Source organism: Onychomys torridus, chromosome 2 (assembly GCF_903995425.1).
Source record: "Onychomys torridus chromosome 2, mOncTor1.1, whole genome shotgun sequence".
In the NCBI taxonomy this organism is placed as follows: domain Eukaryota; kingdom Metazoa; phylum Chordata; class Mammalia; order Rodentia; family Cricetidae; genus Onychomys; species Onychomys torridus.
Genome location: NC_050444.1, coordinates 24021255 through 24039947, shown reverse-complemented (window position 1 = coordinate 24039947; position 18693 = coordinate 24021255). Strand labels below are relative to the sequence as shown.

General features: G+C 35.0%; 1 pseudogene; it reads left to right on the top strand.

The window, feature by feature from the left end:
* The first annotated feature begins 18071 nt into the window (after positions 1-18071).
* On the top strand, positions 18072-18487 carry LOC118577116 (annotated as a pseudogene).
* Positions 18488-18693: the final 206 nt, after the last annotated feature.

The following is an 18693-nucleotide window of genomic DNA, read 5'->3' as shown; positions in this document are numbered from 1 at the left end:
AGTAATAGTGTGAATATGTTTATGACTAAAATTCATTTGTTTAAGAGATCTTGAAAAAAATTTGAACAAACATGAACTTCCAAAATGAAGAAGAATATAATTCTAAATTTCCACTATAACAAAACTTTCACATGAACAAAAAGAAAATAAAGTCTAAGAAGTAGACTGATTTACTTCTCTCTTTCTTTTTCTTTCTTCTCTCTCTCTCTCTCTCTCTCTCTCTCTCTCTCTCTCTCTCTCTTTCTCTCTCTGTCTTTCTCTCTCTCTCTCTTTCTCTCTTTCTTTTTGAAACAGGATGTGTTGTTGCATAGGCTGTCCCATGCTTTGTTATATAGCCTACGTAGATACACCTAGAACTCCTATCCTGCTACTTGAAACTCCTTCCTGCTATGATTACAAGCATGCCTTAGGTTTCCTGAATGCTTGCCAAGCAGTCTTGCAATTGAGCTTACTACACAACTATGAGGTTTCTGTTTTTGTTACACACACACACACACACACACACACACACACACACACACACACACCTCCTTGATTGAATGGATAGTATTTTTAAACAAACATACAATTCTCTCCAGCTGATAATTATGTTTGATAGATCAGTGAGAGTGAAAAATGTTTTTAAATTATTTTTACCATGAAGAAAATTTCCATCTTTACAAGAAAACTGAAAAAAATTAAATTAAAATGCCTGCTCAAAAATCTTTGCAAGTATCTCTGAGCAAATTCCCATTATTGTTTCTTTATGCACAGCTGATTCATTTAATTTAAGAAAACCTCTACCTTTACCTTCTGTTAACCTCAGCCCAGTCTTTGTTAAGCCTTACATATTTCTTTAATTTTAAATTTCATATAATATCAAACAATAAATTTAAGTCTGTAATAAAAGTGCTAACATGTAGATGCAACTGTAACTTTTGTTACTTTGCTTGAATTTAAATATAATATACTTTATTCTTTGTTGGAACTTGAGCTACAGGGTAAAACAATTTACATGATTAGAGATTTTGCCCCATATTTCTGCTCAATACCTAATCAATGATGTGGGGATTAGATCACACAAGAATGCAAAGTTACTGTATGTATCATTCACTTTCAGCACCACACACTACTTGATTGTTAAATCATGTTTCATGAAGATGGAGAGTTAGTGACTCTTAAATCATGAAGATGCTAGAGCAAAGTTAAGGCCTACAACATACATAGCCAACTTCCTGGTCATTCATAATTTATGTTCAGTTAACAAGAAGTTGTCTTCAATTTCATTATAAAAGCATCAATACTTCTCTTAAGTGTTTTAAAACAGTTTAAGTTAGTTTCCAGGCATTTTTATTTTTTATTTTTTTTCTAATTTTATAATTAATTTAATGTTACATATTAGCCATGGATTCCCCTGTCCTCTGTCCTCCCACTCCCCACCTCCACCCTCCTCCAATCTACCCCCCATTCCCACCTCCTTCAAGGCAAGGACTCCCCTAGGGATTCAGCTCAGCCTGGTAGATTCAGTTGAGGCAGGTCCAGTCCTTTCCTCCCTTCACCTAGACTGAGCAAATTGGCCCTAGGTTCTAAAAAGCCAGCTCATGCACTAAGAACAGGTCCTGGTCCTACTGCCTGGGGGCTTCCTAAATAGTTCAAGCTAATCAACTGTCTCGCTTATCCAAAGGGCTTGATCTAGTTCCATGGGGGCTCCTTAGTTATTGGTTCATAGTTTATGTGTATCCACTACGTCGGAAAAAAATTGCTTTTTCCAATCATGATCTCAATATCTCTTGCTCCTATGATCCATCTTCTCTCTCACTGATTGGACACCTGGACCTCCACCCGGGGCTTGGCCATGAATCTTTGCATCTGCTTCTATCAGTCACTGGATGAAAGTTCTATCAATACAGATCTGATCACCAGAGTAGGTCAGTTCGGGCTTTCTCTCAACCATTGCCAATAGTCTATTGTGGAGGTATCTTTGTGGATTTCTAGGGACCTCTCTAGCACTTTGCTTCTTCTCATTCCCATGGGGTCTTCATTTATCATGGTATCTCTTTCCTTGTTATTCCTCTCTGTTCTTGATCCAGCTGGGGTCTCCCACTCCCCTAAGCTCTCTTTCCCCTGACTAATGTAGATCTTATCCATTTCTCTGTCCTTGGACGATACCTGTGTCTTTCTTAGGGTCCTGTATTCTAGGTAGCCTACCTGGAGTTGTGAGTAGCAGTCTATTCATCCTTTGTTTTACATCTAGTATCGACCTATGAGTGAGTATATACCATGTTTGTCTTTCTGAGTCTGGGATACCTCACTCAGGATGCTTTTTTCTAGAACCATCCATTTACCTGATAACCTCATGATGTCATTATTTTTCTAGCTGAGAAGTACTCCATTGTGTACTTTTTAATTTTATTTTATTTATCCATTCTTTAGTTGAAGGGCATCTAGGTTGTTTCCAGGTTCTGGCTATTATCAACAATGCTGCTATGAACATAGCTGAGCAAATGCCCTTGTGGTATGATTGAACATTCCTTGGGTATATGTCCAAGAGTGCTACAGCTGGGTGATATGGGTGTTCTGTATGTTACATGTGTTGCTCTGATAGGGTAATAAATAAAACAACGATTGGCCAGTAGCCAGGCAGGAAGTATAGGTGGGAGAAAGAGAAAAAAATGGGGGGAACTGGAAGGCTGAGGTGGAGAGACCTGCCAGCCTCTGCCATGACAAGCGAGATGTAACATACAGGCAAGCCACAAGCCACATGGCAACTTATCGATTAATAGAAATGGGAAATTTAAGATAGAAGAAGTAGATAACAAGAAGCCTGCCATATTGATTTCCAAAGTGGCTGTACAAGTCTGCATTCCCAACAACAGTGAAGGAGTCTTCCCCTTGCTCCACATCCTCTCCAGCATAAGCTGTCTTCTGTGTTTTTGTTCTTAGCCATTCTGACAGGTGTAAGGTGGTATCTCAGAGTCATTTTGATTTGCATTTCCTGGATAATTAGGGATGTTGAGCAATTCCTTAAATGTTTTTCAGCCATTTGAACTTCCTCTGCTGAGAATTCTCTGTTTAGTTCTATAGCCCATTTATTAATTGGACTGTTGGGCATTTTGATGTCTAATTTCTTGAGTTCTTTATATATTCTGGATATCAGCCCTCTGTCAGATGTGGGGTTGTTGAAGACTTTTTCCCATCCTGTAGGCTGTTGCTTTGTCTTGTTGACCATGTCCTTTGCTCTAAAAAAGCTCCTCAGTTTCAACAGGTCCCATTGATTGATTGTTTCTCTCAGTGTCTGTGCTACTGGTGTTATATTTAGAAAGTGATCTCCGGTGCCAATGCGTTCAAGACTACTTCCTACTCTCTCTTCTATCAGGTTCAGAATAACTGGATTTATGTTGAGGTATTTGATCCACTTGGACTTAAGTTTTGTGCACAGTGACAGATGTGGATCTATTTGTAGACTTCTTCATGTTGGCATCCAGTTATGCCAGCACCATTTGTTGAAGATGCTTTTTTTTTCCCACTGTACAGTTTTGGCTTCTTTGTCAAAAATTATATGTTCATAGGTATTCAGGTTAATATCAGGTTCTTCAATTTGATTCTATTGGCCCACATGTTGTTTTTCATGCCAGTACCAACCTGTTTTTATTACGGTACCTCTATAGTAGAGCTTGAGGTCAGGGATGATGATGCCTCCAGAGGTTATTTTATTGTATAGAATTCTTTTTGCTATTGTGGGTTTTGTTTTTCCATATGAAGTTGAGTATTTTTCTTTTCAGGTGTGTGAAGAATTTTGTTGGTATTTTGATGGGGATTGCATTGAATCTGTAGATTGCTTTTGGTAAGATAGCCATTTTTACTATGTTAATCCTGCCTATTCATGAGCATTGGAGATCTTTCCATTTTTTGACATCTTCTTCAATTTCTTTTTCCAGGGACTTAAAGTTCTTGTTGTACGGGTCCTTTGATGTTTGGTTAGAGTTACCCAAGGTATTTTATATCATTTGTGGCTATTGTAAAGGGTGATATATCTCTGATTTCCTTCTCAGCCTGTTTTTCAATTGTATGTAGGAGGGCTACTGACTTTTTGCAGATGATATGATAGTATACGTTTCCAGTTTGTATCCCCTTAATGTTCTTATGTTGTCTTATAGCTCTGGCTAGAACTTCAAGAACTATATTGAATCAGTATGGGGAGAGGTGACAGCCTTACCTTGTTCCTGATTTTAGTGGTATTGCTTTGAATTTCTCGGCATTTAATTTGATGGTGGCTGTTGGCTTGCTGTAGATTGCCTTTATTATGTTTAGGTATGTTCCCTGTATTCATAATCTATCCAAGACCTTTATCATGAAGGGGTGTTGGATTTTGTCAAATGCCTTTTCAGCATCTAGTGAGATGACAAAGACATAATAACTAACACTGAGGAAATCCAGAGAATCTTTAGATCTTACTTCAAAAACCTCTACTCCACAAAACGGGAAAATCTAAAAGAAATGGATAATTTTCTAGATATGTTCCATATACTTAAGTTAAATCAAGACCAGATAAACTCTGTAAATAGTCCAATAACCCCTGAGGACATAGAATCAATCATTAAAAGTCTCCCAACCAAAAAAACTCAGGACCAGATGGCTTCAGTGCAGAGTTCTACAAGATATTCAAAGAAGGGTTAATACCAATACTATTTAAATTGTTCCACCCAATAGAAACAGAAGGAACATTACTAAACTTCTTCTATGGTACTATAGTTACCCTGATTCCCAAGCCAAACAAAGATGCAACAAGGAAAGAGAACTACAGAACAATCTCCTTCATGAACATTGATGCAAAAATACTCAATAAAATACTGGCAAACAGACTCCAAGAGTACATCAAAACAATTATCCCACCATGATCAAGTAGGCTTCATCCCAGGGATGCAATGTTGGTTCAGCATATGAAAGCCTGTCAATGTAATACACCATATTTAAAAAAATAAACCTGAAAAAAAACCCTGCATTTTTATTTTTATTACCCTTTCACCTCCAGTGTGCATGTGCATATGCACATGTAGAAATCTGTAGAAATTTGCAAGAGGGGTTCTCTCCTCCTACCTCGTGTGTCCTGGGAATGGAACTCAGATTTCTTGGCAGCAAGAAATATCTTGGTCTGAACCATCTCATTGGCTATATGTTGGTGTCTATTTATTTATATGTGATCATTTTCTCAAACAATTTCTTGAGGAAGAACCCTCTTTTCAGCTTATTTTCACCTTGACAATTTTCATCAAAGAGAAAAATTAATAAGATTTGTAAACATTTGTTATTATAGGGAAGAACTACTTTAATAAAGTAAATATTTCTAAACTTTAGAATTAAAATGCTTATATCATTATATGTTTGCTATTTACATTTGAATGTAATTTAAGGGCTTGAAAATAGGAACTAAATATATTATGTCAAACTACAGCTATCAACAATGACAGTACCATTAATTCAAATAGAGAAAATAGCTGTACTGTACAGTAACCCTAAAGATCCATATAATGAACTCTTATGAAGTAAGATTAATTTTGTGTGTCTGTTTTAAAACTCAATTATGCATAACATTTTAAATTAATTAAAAACAGTGTAGTTGTATATACTGTAAACATAAACTGAATGGGATAAGATACTGAATTTGAGTGATGTGAGGGGATTTTTTTTTTTTTAGTTTGTGTGTGTGTGTGTGTGTGTGTGTGTGTGTGTGTGTGTGTGTGTATGTTTGTATATATTAATAAATAACCTGAGTTAAATAAAATAAATGGAATGAATATCCATGCTCATTAAAATAAAAACATTTTTTTTATTCCAAGGCAGATGTTTTTCCACACAGACAGCATAGAAATATTAGATTTCTCATGTTATCATTATAGCAAACATATTTCATACAGTGACAGTTCAAAAATACAAATGTGCACACATAGATTCAACTATTACAAACAAATGCAATTTGACAATTTAGTTTTCACTTATGGGTATATTTTTAATCCTGCCTATCATTTTCTTCTGTTCACCACTGGATAAAAATATAACATTGTGTAGCTCTCTGTTCACCATTTATTCTGCTTGGCAATAACTTAAACCACAAACAGATTTAGGTTCTGACTCTGTCACCTGTAGAGTACCATCCTGTCTACAACCCACTCCTGCTCTCATGAAATCTTGTAGGAAGCTGCTATTCTCCACTGGTGATCTTCACAATGTGTGTTCGTCCTCTGCTTCTGTATATAGACAACTTAAGTATATCTTTTACCACCTGGTTCAGCACTCTGCACTTTTACACGTTGACAATACACCTTCCATTTGCTTGGGCTTCATTGTTTTCAGTCTCACTTTTTGTGGAATACTAACACTTTTCAATTTTTTTTCCTCTACCACTCACTGTAGTTCACAATATTCAATAACGGCTGACCTCCTATATTTTTCTGAACTCAGAATTCTCTATTCTTCTAAAATATCCATTCATCTATTGGTCCATTGTACATGTCTGAAAGTCTCAGCTCACACTTTAAAAAAAGTCAGGTCTTAGTCCTAGATAAACTGGCATCCCTAAATGGCTCTGGGACTTCTGTGGCTAACCAATGCTTTAGTTTCTCAGATACATACAAACAAACAAAAGCAGGACACAGTCCTCCCCAAAGAGCTACATATCACTGCTCTTTCTAAGTCAAGGTTTTTCACCCTTGTTTAAAGAATACATTATACTTTTTTCTTGACCTGGCATTTGGATCACAGATTGCTAAATTTAATTTTGTTAGCTAGAAGTCAAAACTTACTGGAATTAATTGTTTTGAGAAATTCTTGTAAGTGTATGGTCTTGCAGTCAAATTTGAAATTACATTTCAAGACAGTTTCTGCCCTAGTACTCAGCAATTTCACACAGTTTCTAATTAGATTCTTTTGAACTCTTTGTTCCCCAGAGAGATGAAGCTTTTTTTCTTTCTGGTCAGTTTTTAGTCAAAGAAAGATTACATGAAGAAATTTAATTACAAAGCAGGAAAATAATACACATGAAGGTGTCAATTAGAACATGCAATTTGTTAATTAAAGTGGGTATATTTTATTAAACAAACCAAAATACTAAAAATGCACATTATTTTGCAATGTAGACATTTTTCCCTATCATCAGAAGTGACAAGGTAAAGTGGGTTAAGGAAACCATATTCACAATAATTGTTGTATCAAGTGAAAGCATACTCAGTTTTGACTTGTTAGGACATGGAAGGGACTTACTTGTATGGCTTACTCAAATGAGAACTAATAATCTAAAGACTTGTCCTCTTTACTGTCAGCAGATGCATGGTCTTAAGCATATAGGAGCTGAGCTAAAATATGTTAAGTGCTATTTGTAGAGCAACTCAGCAGGAACAATCTAGTTCTAAATAAGCCTGACAGACTCATTTCTTTTGGCCTTTCACCACTGTATTTATGTTTGAGTTTTCAGAGCCTTCTGTGTTTTCAAACCATAAGCATACTATTTACTATATAGAACAGAAGACAAATACAAATCAAGACTGTCAAAATATTCACAAACATTGACACTGAATGCTGTTATTATTAAAGCATGATTTCACTTCTCTTTTCCCCTAATAATAAAAATGTTTTTTTTTTTATTATCTTCTGTCCAATTATCTAATGTCTTCCAATTTCTGGCTAATTCCAAGCATGTCTCTGTTTCAAAGCAGGTTCTGTTGGTGAGGACGTGTTTCAAATAAGCAGAAGGCCAGCTTATTTTACCAATAGCTTCTGAAACCAAGGCCAATGAATTGGACCTTCCTTTTCTGCATTATAAACTGCTTCTACAAATATGATCAGAAAAATTAATTTCACAGTATTTTAAACCCAATGTAATAATATAGTCTTGTAAAACCAATTTTAAAACCAGCATTGTAAACACGAATTTATTTTGTTTCTAAAACTCTAATTAGGTAGGAGGTTTCTTTATTTATTCAGAACTCATTCAAATCAGTACACCCTAGCTTAGGACTTATGATCATGTGGTCTTTCAAGCCTCTGTGAACATGCTGAAAACTGACATTTTGTGTGTGGTGAATCATAAATTCATGTTTCCTATTGAGATGGACTACACCCTTAAGCCATTCAAAAGAAAACAGGACTTGACCTACTTAAGATCTTAAAAAGATACTGTGGATGATATTTTTAAAACATGATCTCACAGCTATCTGAGCTTATAGATTGCTGTTAGCTGAATGCTCTGACCTTAGAACACTGATAACCCTCTATCAAGAAAATGGCAAAAGTATTTTTTATCCATCTGGCATTAGCAGTCCTATGTGAATAAAATAAGATTAAATCTATTGAAGTACTTTAGAAATAAGTAGTCTTTGTACCTCTCAGGTATTATTAGATAAAAGAATCACAAGATAATCTTCTTATACAGTAACATCATCCATGTTATCCTCTTCTCAGGAATCTTTCAGTCTCTTGGATTTTCCAAATTCAGGAGTGACTCCTTTATCTGGCATTTAATAACATCAACAATAGAGTTAAAAACTATATTCTGGACATATCTACTATTATTACCTAGACAGGTGTACTATTGCATTTGTTATACAAACTTCAACTGCATGTCTCACAATTTGTCATCTCAGAAGCTCATTGTCTTTCCTCTATTCTGGAATGAGTCTTCCACCTTCAACCAAAAGTCACTATCCCCTCGCTCTAATATTTAGTAAATCTGGAAACATGGGGGAATTTCGGTAAACAGAATAGAGCAAACTTAAGCTATTAGTAGTAGTCATTTTAACACTGCATCTACCTTTTGAATTACTGAGGTGCCCAGAGACTGTAGAGTTTTCAACACTAAATCGGACATTTAAATTCGAGCCCCTCTAAGCAAGCCAGAGGCAGTGAACTCCTGCAGTGAAGCAGTATTTACCAGACATACCTGGGTAACGTTCACATCTAAAATCCTAATGCCTGTAACTGTATACATAAGATGTTGACAAGGGAGCAAAATTCACAGCCTGCACAGAAAGGGGTCATAAACTCCCATCCATACCTGAGGAAAGGCACTTGATCTTTAAAGCTCTGAGTTCAGTAGGTTCAAAATCAGAAAACACAAGAATTATTAAGAACAAATGGAGAGAGGCATGGGAAGAGAGAAAACTGGAATGTGGGTTTGATCAAAACATATTATATTCATGTGTGGAAATTTCAAACAATAAAGTATTTACAGCTAACAATAAAAAATACAAAACAAAACAAATGAAACCAAAAGCTCACCAAAAAAATCCTAAGACCATAGAGTTCATTTCTTTTGGTCAACTGGGAAGACATAAGACCTGCTCTGGATTGTAGTTTATATGTATATGTATATATGTATATGTATATGTATATGTATATGTATATATATATATATATATATATATATATATATATATGTATGTATTTGCTTCCCACTTATCAATTACTCATCATTATGTATGAAATCTGAGACAATGAACATTCTTCAACATAAATCATTCCTTAATGCTGCTATCTTGGCTAACTAAGTTTTTTATCATCTTTAATTAATTCAATTAGTCATTCATTTATGTAATTATTTGAGGATGTATGTATGTGCCAAGGCACATGTGTGGAGGTCAAAGGACAATTTATCAGAGATAAAACCTAATTTTGCTGGCTTGGTGGCTGTTCTTACCTTCTAAGCTATCTTGTAAGGCCTTCCATGTTTTTGAATAATTTGTTACCTCTACATGGTTTGTTTGTTTCAGTAAGCAACTGATTGAGACCTGCATATTGTTCTCAATCCTTTGAAAACACTCCACTATCTTCAGTTTAGCACAATAATTGCCAAATGTCTCCACTTTAGTACTTGACATCTTTCTCACCTATGATTCCATCCTTCTTCCTCATAACACTTGAGCAAATAGAGAAGGTGCCACATAATTTGATTTGTTTGGTATTAGCTTATCATTGACATGTTGTTTGCCCTTGTTGTGAATCTACAAATTCATTGCTTTTAAAAGTATAATTATTGCAACATCATATTGTTATTTTCATAGGCTATGATTATAACATTTTAAATCATCCCACTGAGTTCTAAGTATTTTCTAGATGACACTCAGCATTCCTTATCTCTGTGTGCTCCAGAGCTTCTGGATGATTTTTGGAATTTACTTTCTTACTCCACTTCACTTTAATGTGTTTTATATTTTGAAGTTTAGCCATTGAATTAATTTTTCCATAATTAAAATTTAGAAATAATACAGAATAAGCTGGGCAGTAGTGATACACGCCTTTAATCCCAGCAGTCAGGAGGCAGACACAGGCGGATCTCTGTGAGTTGGATGCCACCCTGTTGTAAAAAGTGAGTTCTGAGAGAAGAAATGAACTTATAGAGAATAAATAGATGGCTGACAGAATGGGCGAACATCATTGACATCTGTACATTTTATAGAGAGTTAATATCTGAAATATATAAAAACTAAAATAATAAATAAATACTAACCAAGAAAAATTAAAAATGGAGCCTCAAACTAAACATAGAGGCCTCAAAAGGTCAAATACAAACGAGAGACATTTAAAAGAAATGTTAAACATCCTTAACCATTAGGGAAATGCAAATTAAGTCTACTTTGAGATTTTGTACCTACTCAGAATGGCTAAGATCAAAACTATCATCATTTTATACATAGAAATTCTGTAGTCTTGACCTTATTACAGAATCTACAACCTTGGAGGTATCTACTTATTTTTCTGTAAAATCTCAATACCCTCAGTCACTCTCTCCTGTTTCCAATTACAGTTTTTAAGAACTATATGCTTCTTTCTGTATCTGAAGATGTCAACAGAAATTATATTGAGTCTTGGGTAGTTCTTTTCTTCATTGTGGATAGTTTCTACAGTGTGGCTGTTGAAACTTGACATGACACCAATTCCACAGTGGTCAGGACTCAACCCTGAATCTCATCACTTGGAGGCTATCCTTGTGATCCTTCCCTATGGTAACTTCTGTTATTTGACCTATGAAAAGCTCTTTTCTCTTGAAAACATATTACCAATTCATTTGCCCCTTTGGCCTCATTTCATAAATAATGTGTGTATATTTTTGAGGTTTTATGAATATAAATGAATCACAAGAACATCTAGAGATAAGCCCATTTCTACCTGTGCAAGAACAGAGTAGTCTCTAGTGGACCTTCCTTTCTGTGGTTTTATTTTATATATTTCCAGAATCCTTTGAAATATCTATGTGGCAATGATGGTAAAATTAGACTTTTGCACCGGGCGGTGGTGGTGCATGCCTGTAATCCCAGTACTTGGGAGGCAGAGGCAGGTGGATCTCTGTGAGTTAGAGGCCAGCCTGGTTTACAAAGCAAGTTCCAGGACAGGCTCCAAAGCTACATAGAAACCCTGTCTCAAAAAAACAAAAAACAAACAAACAAAATAGACTTTTTCTGCTTCTGTGGTCAATATCCTCATATTTCCTTAATTACCTTACCCACATTACTTCATGAAAATTAACAGTAAGTCAATGGTGTTCAATTTTGTGCCCACAGCTTAACAACTCCTCTTAATTGTGAGGTCAGGTGTCTAACTAACTGTCTGTCACCATTACTGCATATTTGATACAAATCTAAATTTACGTATGTTTGCATATGAATATTAAGAAGAACCCTTCATATTTTATCCTTTCCCTCTGAAAACAAACAACATCTTAGCGAACTAACAGCTTTCCCATATGTAACTCACACCTGCCTTTTTTTGTTTTATCTGGCTCCATACATCTTGGTGACTACACCTTTTCTGTCACATTACATTCCAGCCACTAGCCAGCATAGCTTATTTCACCAACTCAAATCAAGTTTCATAGCTCACTTAATCAATTACACTCCTCTCCCTCTTGTTAATTAATAGAATTGTGTTGAAGCCCTTATTTCTTTTTAGTCTATCCTGTGACTTTCTTTTCTATACATAGGAAAAGCCAGCCCCTAACATGTATTGACTGACTCAATCTTGATTCTCCACTGTAATCACTCCCCTCTAGCTACACTACCCCACTTGTCAGGGCTCAACACGAAGCAGTACCAGTTTCCTCACTACACTCTTTTGGTGGACTGCTTTTCTCTTAGCTAGCTCCATAACTGATACTCCAACTGATTCCTTTGTGTCCTGGCTAAAACATTTTGTTTTAAATCATTGAAGTATTAAGGCCTTCATATTCCAATAAATACCATATTTACATACAGTGTTTATAAAAGCAATTGGTTTCTCTCAACAAATCTGTTGTGGATAATTTAGAAGAAATTTGATTCTTATAACACATATGATTATATGACTAACTGAATCATAGAAATAGATTATTGCAAGTGAAACGGAAGCATTTGTAAGCTCTATCCACTGCATAACAGATCCAGTTATTATGGGCTTTCATCACATTCTAAATGCTATTAATTTTCACAGTGGAAGATGGAGGACAGCTCTGAAGCTATTTGAAGTTAGATACTTAAACATGACTTTTTAAAAAGATGACAGCACCATTACAAATATTTTGTGACCTATAGTAATCACTCAAAAAAATCATGTGGACTTTATAACACACTTGTTTGATATCTTTTACAATCAGGGTTATTAATGAAAAACATACAATCATCTTAATTAGTAGACAAAATTTGTGGTAAGAAATTGTTAAATTTTACCTGTAAAATCATGTGAACAATGGACTTCTTGTAGCATATGCTAGTGAAACAAAAATGATGACTCAGAAGCGTTGGCTTAAAGGTTAACACAGTTTTTAAACCAACGTGTGGTATTGTAAGAGGCACATGAGGTAAACACTGATTCATATGACTCAGTTAACAGATATATGACTTCATTTAATTTAAACTAGTTTAATTTTCTCATGTTTTATGCTAAAGGATCACAATAGAGTTCAAAGTATATAGCGAATATATTGATGCATAAAACTACAAACTGTGAATACATTTTGCTTATACACTTGAATTTCAAGGTTAGCAGTAAGCCTGTACCTAGGATAAATTGATTCAAGAATCAAAGACTGAGACTTTCTTTGGTTTTCAAGGTTTTATTGTTGATCTTATAAAGTATGGTCAGTGATTTGTCTTTTTAGATTAATAATGTTGCTGGAAATTTGTTCCCTATTGCCATTTGTGTATGGAAATATTCATAATAAAACATTAAAATTAATAAATGGAATGGCACATTGGCAAGGAAATAAACTTAGCAGCATTACCAACATTCCTTCAGGAGTACATTTTTATCACTAACCATGCTCTGGATATCCTTAGAATTGCATACCTAAAGTCAAAGCTACTGTTGACTGTCTAGGAAACCATGAAAATATAAATATAAACCATAAATATGTAAGTATATAAAATAAATTGTCAAAGAATATATTTAGTTTAAAATATTTTTGAACATCTACCAGTATAATATAGCAGCATATCCAATCAATGGAAATAGCAAGAAATAGTTCATATGTCAAATTTTCTTTAATTGGTGGTACAGGATATGTTTTTCTGTTTTCTTATATCACAATTTCGGACAAGGTTTTCTGTTTAATGTAAACACCAGAAACACTTAACTATCTCAAGGTTCCATTTATTATACTAATTGAAATCAATGAATGTGGACTGAGCATGAATCTTAGTGGTAGAATACTTGCCTGGTATTTTTTTCTTTATTTTATTTTACATACCAACCATAGTTTCCCCTGCCTCCTCTCTTCCCATTCCCCTCACCTTCTTCCCCCTCTCCATTCACTCCTTCTCCTTCTCCATTCGGATGGGGTAAAGTCACCCTTGGGAATCCACAATGCATCTTGCTTGGTGTCTTAGTGGTCCACTTTGGATTCAGAGCACCCCACATACACAAGCAAACATACACACCCACACTCCGCACACACACAGAGTGTGTGTGTGTGTGTGTGTGTGTGTGTGTGTGTGTGTGTGTGAGAGAGAGAGAGAGAGAGAGAGAGAGAGAGAGAGAGAATCACACAAAATGGTTACAAATCTGTAATTTTATTATTTATAAATGACTATCAAATCTGGGGATATCATTTAATGTGAGAATATTTGTTTAGCATGCACAAATCACTTGGTTCAATAACAGTTGGACTGTATTAACTAAAAAAATTACTATAAAGTAAATTTTAAGTAACTGTATGAAACTGGCCTGGTGTTTTCATCATTCCATAAACTATCCTAATTGTTATTTCTTGACCAAAAAACATTATTACAGCTTAATTAAATGAACCAAGCATTCATCTATATTTCTCTTTTTTATATAAACATGATATATTAAACACACTGGCTTCATTCACAGATAGATAGATAGATAGATAGATAGATAGATAGATAGATAGATGTGTGTGTGTGTGTGTGTGTGTGTGTGTGTGTGTGTGTGTGTGTGGTGTGGTGTGTGCTTGACTTTACATATTAAGTAATTTAACCATATATTATTAGTCAACATGATGTGTATATAATGTATGAGTCATGTTTTATGAGTTTGTCAATGGGTGTCACAGACGATTTCTTAAATGTCTTAATTCTGACTCTGATCTATTTTCTTTAAGTAAACATGAGAATCAAGAACAAATTATCGGTAAAGGGTTTGGTAAAAAGTGGCTAAAAACTGTTTAAGTTATGACTGCCAGTTGATAGGCATCTTGAAAGTGCTTGGACCATAAAAGGATTCATATTATTCATTCAATAATCTGTACTGGTAACTTCATGTTTAAATGGACTACTAGGAGGTAGGGCCTGTTTGAAGGAAGAAAGTCATTATTCTAACTTAGAAGGGCATAACTATGCCCTGACCCTTCCTCCCTGTTCTGTTTCTTGTGTTGAGCAGTTTTGGTCCAACACATTCTTCATCCATTGCACACTGCTTCACCATAGTCCAGACATTATGAGGCCAGTTGAGAATGGACTGATACCACAGATCAAACAACTATACTTCACAGTAAAAAAAAAAAAAAAAAAAAAAAAAAAAAAAAACTGGTTGAGACACTGCTAGAATTCAAAACACCAGCTTAGAAAAATTGATCTTCTTTGTTACCTTGGACTCCTAGACTCTTATCAAACTAGTGCAATTGTGGTAGCATCTTCAAGGGCATGTACATGGATGACTAGGAAATGGGACATTTACATTTACATTTACATTGAAGTATAAATTGTTCTGTAAAAGTGGAGTGAACCGTCCAGCACATGAAGAAATTAATGTAACAAAAAACATCAATTGTCCATGTTGAACAATTCTTAAATGTGTGTATTTTTTTTATGATTTGGCTACTCTCATGACTCACAGACATAGAATCCAGATTTTTTTTTTAGGTTTTTTAATTTTTTTTATTATTATGTGTTTTAATTTTATACATCAGCCATGGGTTCCCCTGTCCTCCCCCCTCCCACCCCCACCCCCACCTTAACCCCAGCCCCTCCCCTCCATTCCCATGTCATCCAGGACCAAGACACCCCTGGGGATTCATTTAAACCTGATGGATTCAGTACAGGCAGGTCCTGTGAGAATCCAGATTTTTAATTATTTAACTGTGAACTCACACACCAGGGCACTTTTATGCTTCGTCTTATCATTCTGGAGAGCCATGAGTAATAATACAGTAGGATTCCAGGGTAAAGCCCCCTAATGTATACATTCAATTTCAACCTCCCACAACTCTAACTAATTTAATAAAACAAAAAATATTATCTAAAATCCAGCATGCTTATGCTCTCCTAGAAAAAATACCCCAATTTGATTGATAATTTAATTATCTTACTCCATCTTTACTCCATTATTAGCTGATATTAATTTGTCAAATTTGCCCAAAATATTCTTACATACAGAACTCAATTCACTATTACCATCCAAAATTTCTAATAAATAAATCTTTTAGTTATACTTTAGGATATAAACAATTATGAATAGTCTATAAATTTTTCAATGTGTTCTGCACAACTGCACAAATTCACTGTTAAGTATAGGTACCCAAAGAATGATGTCTCTGAGGAACAAAGATAGAGCATCCTTTGCCTTCTGGTAGACTGGAAAGGGCTGAGGAAGAAAGGGCTTCCTGTACACATGGATATCCTGCTGAGAGTTACCACACTTCACAGGCAAGCCAAGTTTTTATAACAGATCCTGAAATAGCTGATAACATTCCATTCTTCAAAATACATAAGTAGGACCCTTGTACTTATGGTTTTTCAAAATGTAAGCCTTTTGATCAATTATCAACAACTTTGTATAGCCCCATTGTATTTTCAATAACCTAGAGAAATATTATAGCCTAATTTGGAAAAAATTCTTTCCACTTAAATTTCAAGAGCAGAGGATTGATTATTGTAATCACAAGTGATTTATTCTTCCATGTTGAGATAGCTCTGAAGATATGTACTTTTGTTTAAAACAGAATTTTTCATAAAGAGTACCACAAACTTTGGAATATAAAGTTTTCTCATTATCTTTGAAAGTGTGCAATATATACAAGTCTCACATTGTGCATAGAAACAATGGAATGAGAAAAGAATAAAATGTATTCTGCATACTAAAGCTTTTATTGTTTTATTACTGTTAGAAACTCATGTTTATTCAGTGGTAATTTGCTTTAAAGCTTATAGAACAGAGAACTAAACTAATTCCCTTTGGGTTGTTTGTTTTCCAGTAATTAAATATTAGTATTTTAGCTCTGCAATAGTTACATATTATCAATTCACCTTTAAAATGAAATTGCTTCACTGTGTAATTTTTCAGAGAATAAAAAAAATTACTAAGTGATTAAAATCTTATATAAAAATTCTCTATCAGAATTAGCTATATTGACATTGACCTCTGTGTTTCCACAGGAATGCCAACATCATGCTTGTACAAGTTTAGTTCTCTTTGCCCACTTATTTTAATTCTAAATCCTTTTTATTAAAAACAACTACTAAAATGTATTTTTCTCTCTCAGCTTCAGAATGAAAACTGTTTTACATTTATTTGTGTTGCTAGCATTACACTCAAATGTTTTCTGGTCTCATTCTGGGCATTTAAAAACTGACTGGTATAAGAATGAACAAATGAGTTAACAATTTGTCTTAAAATTGTAAATTATCATACTTTATTAACTTTGCTTTTTGTTTACACTAAGCATAATCATAGCTAGTAGACTAGTTAAGTATGATAATAATAACTTTCTTTTCTTAGCTCTGTCTTTGATATTCTCCAACTGTTCCAAAGATCATATATACCCAGAGAAATCTTGAGGAAAAAAATGACATTAAAGCCATCACAATAATTGATTTAAAAATATGCATCACATTATCCTTATATTGATGATATAATTTTGACATTAAAACAAATATTAGAGGGCAATTTTAATACACAGAATGCAAGAGACTAGATAATCCAATAATAAGTTCACCCAGATACACTGTAATTCTCAACAAGTTGGAAATTTTTTTTATTAGAAAAAGATCACCTTTTTAACAAATGGTGCTGAGAAAACTAGATAAGCATATGTAAAGAATGACAAACATCAATATCAAATTTTATATATATATATATATATATATATATATATATATATATATATATATATCTTGGAAATCACTAGAAGAAATGTAAAACAAGCATTTCAAGGTATTAGCAATGATTGTTTTCTGAATACCACTAAAGAAATGATAACAAGAATATACAAGCAGTAAGGAACTAAAATGTGAAGGAACCTGGGAATAGGAGCTGAAACATAGAACATGGAGGAATGCTGCCTACTGGCTTTCTCTTCATGGCCTTCCCCACCTGCATTCTTACACAGTCTTGGGCCACCACATGTGCAGGGATTAGCCACCCAGAGTAGATTGGGCCTTCCAAATGGAAATAACTAATAAAAAATGACACACAGATTTGCCTACAGTCCAGTCTAATAGGGGCATTGTTTTCAATTGAAGTTTCCTCTTCTGAGATAATCCTTCTGTGAGTAAAGCTGACAGCAAGAGAACAGACCAACACAATAGATTTCAGATAAATTATTTCATATGTTTTAATAAATAAACACCAGTGAGTGCTGAGACCAAGGGCTAAAGCTGGGAAGTAGAAACATGCACACTACCAAGGCATGGCTTGTTTCTTTTCTCCAGGTCTGATCTGTTCCAGTACCAGGGGTTTAATCAACCCTGTGTCTGCCTCTCTCTTGAGTGGACTAGAAGTCCCATCTAAACAGCCTTCCTGCATCAGCTCCCCTCTCCATGTGGCCAGACAGAAATTCCAGACCAATGTTGTCCCACTGTTCCCTGGGCATTGGAACAGCAGACACATTTATTGTTGCTGGGGCTGCCATAGTTGGTGTGGCTGGATCAGGGGCTGACATTGGAACAGTGTTTGGTAGCTTGATTATTGACCATTCCGGGAACCCAAGCAATAGCTCTTCTCCTATGCCAATCTGTGCTTTGCCCTGTGTGAGGCCATGGGGCTCTTCTGGTTGATGATTGCCTTCCTTATCCTCTTTTTCATGTGAGGTTCTGTGGGGTCACCCAGCCATGCCTGATGCTTCAACTCTGTGCCAATCTTGGTGCTGGAATGTGCTAAGCTTCATGATTAAACACCACTGTTTTTTCTAAAAAACAAACAGGCCAGGCAGTGGTGGCACACGCTTTTAATCACAGCACTCAAGAGGCAGGAGCATCTCTGAGAGTTTGAGGCCAGCCTGGACTACAGAGTGAG